The following is a 6,273-nucleotide window of genomic DNA, read 5'->3' as shown; positions in this document are numbered from 1 at the left end:
TCTTGTACTTGTTCCGGCAAGGACACTTCACCATAGGTGTGGACCGGACTGAAGCTTTCCTGATGCGTCTTCTTAGTGATGGCTCGAAGCTGCGGCAGCGCGCACTGCCATAAGAATTCCGTAGTCCTCTCTGCCGTCTGAGACCACCGCCGCCATTCAAGCGCACCATGAGCTGAAGATGTGCCGCTGTGTGCTCTCAGGAAGAGCCATTCTCTGTGGAGGCAAAATCACTCGTGAAATCATTGAAGCTCATGAAATCCATAAATTCAAAGATGAATGCGTAAGCGCTGCCTCAATAGCTCTGTCTGATAAAGAACTACGTTTCCTTGATGAGAATAGAAAAACGTGCGCAGCTGGTCTCTTGCCACTGTAGACCTGTGCTCAGGAATTGTCATTTTCGTCAATCTGTTTTGTGTATCTGCCTTTTCATTTGAGATTGGTTGCCACTGTATTTAAGTAGTGAAATTCACCTCAATAAACCTGTTGTAAGATCAGTGCCGTGTCTGTGCACTTGTCACGTCCTTTGTCCCCTGCGCTGCTGAAAAAACCGCTGACGAGTGAAGGCACGGAGGGGACCCAAGGACATGTTCCTGGTAAATTTTAAAAGTTTTCGAGCAGCCAGCTACGCAGAAGTACGACCCTTTAAGTCACTGAAGACTTACATGAAAGTATATTCGTGACTAATCAATACTCCACACAATGTAATATCAAAACACAAGCGCATCACAACAGCGCTGAAACGGACAGGGAGAGCAGCAGACACGACCCGCTCACGCTTCGCGGCCTGACCAACAGGCGGCGCAGCCAATGCCATGAGCATGGCCTATAGTTTTCATGCGTCTGTGTCAAAGTAGGTGCTATGTAAAATGCGTTCGATCTTTCATCATAGATCCCAGCATGGTGACAATCTTCCTTGTTGAACATGTCTGCTGTACCCCTAAGGTACTTGACTAAGAAGCAAACAAGTGGAGTTTTTTTTCTCGTAATGCAATGAGAAACAATTTTTAATTGCTACAGTTCTGGCAAGATAGAGACTTGGGACATACTGTGAATAAAACATGTGCATTTGTCAGCAAAATGCTTGGTGTTTGTGCATGGACAGCGTTTCATGGAAAGAAGGAGAGGCAAGAGTAAGCATGTGGAAGTGGTCGACACCCAGCACAGAATGGCCAGGAAGTGGAGATTAGCGGCGCAGCACCCTGTATGACAACTTCCCAAAGCTGGCATTGAGGTCATGCATGCACAACTTTTCCCAGCACTATGTTAGATGCTAACTGCATGGCATATGCTTTAAAGGAGTCCAGACACAAAGTTTTTCGGTGTCAGTTTATTTTTGCCTTGAAAGAGGCCTACGGACCTAGCAATCACTAAAATAAGCGCAAAACACCAGTGCACAGTGCGAAAAATAAATTACAAACCATTTTGTACACAAAGCCTTTGGTCTCAGTCAGCGCCAGCGCTGAAGTGAACAACACCTGAGTTTAGCGAAGTCACAATAATTAAAGCAAGTGCACCATGACATCACTCGATGTGGGTGGAAATGGTTTGGTTTATGGGGGTTAAACGTCCCAAAGCAACTCAGGCTCTGAGGGATGTTGTAGTGAAGGGCATCGGAAATTTCCACCACCTGCGTTTCTTTAATGTGCACCAATATTGCGCGGTACACGGGCCTCTAGAATTTCATCTCCATCGAAATTCTACCACCGTGACCGGAATCGAACTCGCATCTTTCAGGTCAGCAGTCAAGCGCCATAACCACTTAGCCGCGGAGACAGCCCAATGTGGGTGGAATGGCGAGAGGTTCATCGGACAGCATTAAAAACAACCATAACTTATGTTCCACTCAAAGCCTGTGCCAGACACTTGCGAGATGGCAACTTCTTACGCCCATGAAAGAAATCGTACCGTAACTACCCCCTCTCTCCTCTCCCACTACCGACCCATCCCACCTTCCTGCCCTCTGTGCAATGCACAGAAGGCAAACCTGACTGATATCCTCGGGATCTGTCCGGCTCCCCCTCCACCCGGCAGGCCGGAGCCACTCCCAACATGGGAGGACTGGGAGACCTCACTACGCTCCACAGATCAGGCATGACAGAAGATCGTCGCCACCTGTGCGGCCAGCGTCATGGACCTTTTAGCCATGAACGTTTGAGTGCGGTGTGGTCGTGCGGGGACCCAGGGGTCCTGGGAGGCCCGAATTCCTCTGCACAATAAAGTCTTTCTTTCTCTCACTCTCATGCCGTTCATTGCGTTTAAAATTTTGTGTCTGCACCCCTTTAAGGACTATAGACACCAAATTTTTTCTTGCGTGTTTTCTTCTTTCAAACAATATCTTAGACATTCGTATACACGAAGCACCCTGTGGTATTTGTGTACGACCGCTAAATAGTTTATAATTGAATTTCTTCTTCAAGCTGTTTCGGTTTCGTCGACCGAAGGACGACTGTGACGTCAAGTTGATGTTTTGGCCACGTGATCAACTGGAAAAACTTTAATATAATCACTGACAGGCTTGTCATTCCATGTTTTGGAACATGCTGGATTAAATGTCGTGGTGAATTGAATATACATATCAGCGATTATATTACAGTTTTTCTAGTAGATCACGCGAACAAAACATCAACTTGACGTCACAGTCGTCGTTCAGTCAATGAAACCGAAACAGCACGAGAGAAGAAATTCAATCAAATTATTTACCGCTTGTAGGAAAATGCCACACGGTAATTCATGTATCCTAATGTCTAACGCATCGTTTGACAGAAGAAAACGTGCAATAAAATTACACTAACTGCCCACTGAAAGAGAAGATACTTTCGCAAGGCAGGAAAGCTACCTAAGGTACAAGATGGTAGGTTCCCAGATTATTTACCTGGATGAGATATGTGCAACGGCAGCAAGCGCAGTGTTGGTGGAAGGACAGAACAGCGAGCGTGTGCTGCTTGTGCCAAGATCAGGACAACCATGGCCTGGAGCAGGCTGCCAGGGAAGGGCCACCGCATCATTGTGATGCACATCAGCAGTGAGAAAGGCCCATCAACGGCTGCCTGCATGTTTCCTGCAGAAAAAAGGGTGAAGACTGCTATGAAGATACGGGTGGCAACCACTTTGAGATGTTTGCACTCATGTGCTCCAGAAGCAGCCAAAAGAAACATCTTAGCGAAAGACAAGCAGTTGTGTCATTCACACCTGGACGAAGCAATGCCGACAACAGTTTTACACAAAGAAGCAGTTCAGCAGTGGCTGACAGAGAGAACACTAATGGAACGCTATGATGCCAGCAATGTGGCTCCTATAAATCATGAAGCTGCCCAAACTGTGTGTTGTCAAATACCATGTAGGTGTCGCTGTGGCGAGGGCTGGCAACGTCAAGCTCTGGTTCCCACCTTATCTTTAACCTATGTAGTTTCTCTGGGTACAAGTTAAGAATGATACCAAGAATGAGCATAAAGATTTATGGCTTCCTTTGGTTGAAGCTCTGCTCAGAAACAAGCCACCAACGGTGACAGCAGAAAAGTGGAGGAGTTGTGCACACCACGCCATGAATAATGCTGAAAAATTCAGAGCAAACTCTGCCAGCGGCCCTCATATTCATTAACACATACGAGTTTTACAAAACATAACTATGTAGCACTTCGGCTCTGGGATGCATCACAATAGTAAACCAGCGCTAACATTTCTTGCACTGCAAATTAAGACTTTACATAACCAAGGTATCAGGCTTCCAAACTTTGGAAGTGGTATGCCAGGTTTAACATCCTCAAGCAACACATGGGCTATGAAGAACACCACAGTGGACGGCTCCGGATTAATTTAGACCACATGGGGTTCTTCAACGTGCATTGACGTCGCACAGCGCACCATTGCTTTTATGCTTTGCCACCGTCGAAATACTGCCACTGCAGGAGGATTGGGATCGAACCCGCGACCCTGAGATCAGCAGCCGAACGCCAAAGCAACTAAGCCATGTGTTGCGTCCTTCCTAATTTTCATCTAGCTGCTTTTTCTATGGACTGCTTTCCTGTCGCACTAAAGAATACAATATTTGCTTTAACTATTCGCTTAATAATTCTTTAGGCATGCTGTTTTGTCTTCGCTGAGAACGAATAAACAACTGAGGCTCCTCAACCTTCACGCTGTCAGCAGGCGAAGGACACCTGCAGCTGCATTCCTTTAATACAAGCCCATGCATCAGTTTTTGTGGTTATACGCAGGTTGGAGTGGCACTTCAATTCTTATAAATGCCCGACATGAATATGACGACGTCCATACATACACAAGACAGGAACGGCAAACTGCAATACGGGCACTGCCTTTGATAAAAACAACTAGTACTTGTGTGCTGCATTACATTCAGCCATCTCCTGCTTCTCGATACAGCTAACTCATTGTTAGAAGCATACAGAAGCAGTGAGCCAGTCACAACTTGCCTCCGCGTCCCCCGGCTCTGCTTCTCGCATCGACCCTTTTTCCTTTAAAAACGCGCTTACATCGAAAGGTGGGCGACCTGTCACATTTGCAAACAGCGCGCCTGTTTTGTACCTTGCGAGCCACGACGAAGCAAGTACGCATCGAAATGATCTCTGAATGTGGGGGAAGACAGAAATACAAGAAAAGCATTTAACGCTCTCGCGCACAAATTCAATACGACGCAAATTTTTATTTTTCTCGTCGAGCAGCCACGATCTACCGCTGACGCTGATACTGTAGAAGCTTGGGCAAGTTGGTGTGACATGGTTTTTTCAGCAGCGCAGGGGACAAAGGACGTGACAAGTGCACAGACACGGCGCTGAACTTACAACCAGTTTATTGAGGTGATTTTCACTACTTAAATACAGTGGCAACCAGTCTCAAATAAAAAGACAGATACACAAAACAGATTGACGAAAATGACAATTCCTGAGCACAGGTCTACAGTGGCACAAGACCTGCTGTGCACGTTTTTCTATTCTCATCATGGAAACGTAGTTCTTTATCAGACAGAGCTATTGAGGCAACGCTTACGCATTCATCTTTGAATTTATGGATTTCATGAGCTTCAATGATTTCACGAGTGATTTTTGTTGTATTATCTGACAGCACTCGACACTGAGTGAAAACAGGATAACACGGCGGTTTTTTGTTCTTTTTTCTTTCCTCTGTGCAGTCTCTGCAATGAATGCCAAGGTGACGGGAAGCGGTGCCGCTCACGTTGTTGTTGTGTTCCCGGAGCCGGTCGTTGAGGCAACGACCAGTTTGCCCCGTGTAGTGCTTGCCACATGTAAGCGGAAACCTGTACACAACATTGCTGCTACATGGTACAAAACCTTTTTGGTGTTTCTTATCGCAGCCAACCATCCTTTCATTGCTGCTGTTTACAATATGGCAGAGTTTGGAGAGCTTATCGGGCGCAGAAAAAACAACGTTTACATCGGCACGCGCTCCCACCCTTTTCAGATTATGTGAAATGCGGTGTAGATAAGGAATAACCACATACTTTCATTTTTCTTCCTTGGGCCTTTCAGTGGAATCTCTGCGGCCTGAATTAATTTCATTTCATTTCATTTTCATTTATTGAAGCCTTAAGGGCCCGTGGGCATTACATAAGGCGGGGGCAAGAACAGTGTGTACAACATATGGTACCAGCTCAACAAAAACAAAAAGCAATGAAACAAAACAAAGCAAAACATTAAAATTAAAACATTAAAATTAAAAACATTAAAGGAGATAGTAACACAGGATCAAATTATTTGATGAAGCCGAATACATCACGTAAGACACAGGTGATTCGCTAATTCAGTGCGGGAAAATTGCTCGATCTGTGCAAGAAGCAATATTAGTATCAGGCAGGGCATTCCATCGGGCTATTGCATCTGGGAAGAATGAAACATTCATAGCTGATGTGCGGCCTTTATTGGGAGCTATGGGATGAGTGTGGTTTAGGCGAGGGGATATTCTTGATGGCGGCTGCAGCAAAGGATGCCTGTTAATAGGGCGGTAGAAAAAGGAATGAAGGAGGCCTAGGCGTGATACGATGCGACGTGATTGGAAACTTGGGAGGGAAAGGGCTCGTTTTAGTGCAGTGACACTACTATCACGCGAGTACTGTGACATGATGAACCGTGCAGCTCGATTTTGAACGGCTTCTAATTCATTTGTAAGGTATGCTTGTGAAGGGTTCCAGATGGATGAGGCGTATTCAAGCTTTGGGCGTACGTATGTCTGATAAGCTAGTTGTCTGACTTCAGGTGGTGCTGATGTTAGGTTCCGTCGCAGATAACCAAGAGTGCGTGA

Source organism: Amblyomma americanum, chromosome 1 (assembly GCF_052857255.1).
Source record: "Amblyomma americanum isolate KBUSLIRL-KWMA chromosome 1, ASM5285725v1, whole genome shotgun sequence".
Lineage (NCBI taxonomy): Eukaryota > Metazoa > Arthropoda > Arachnida > Ixodida > Ixodidae > Amblyomma > Amblyomma americanum.
This window is presented reverse-complemented; position numbering follows the sequence as displayed.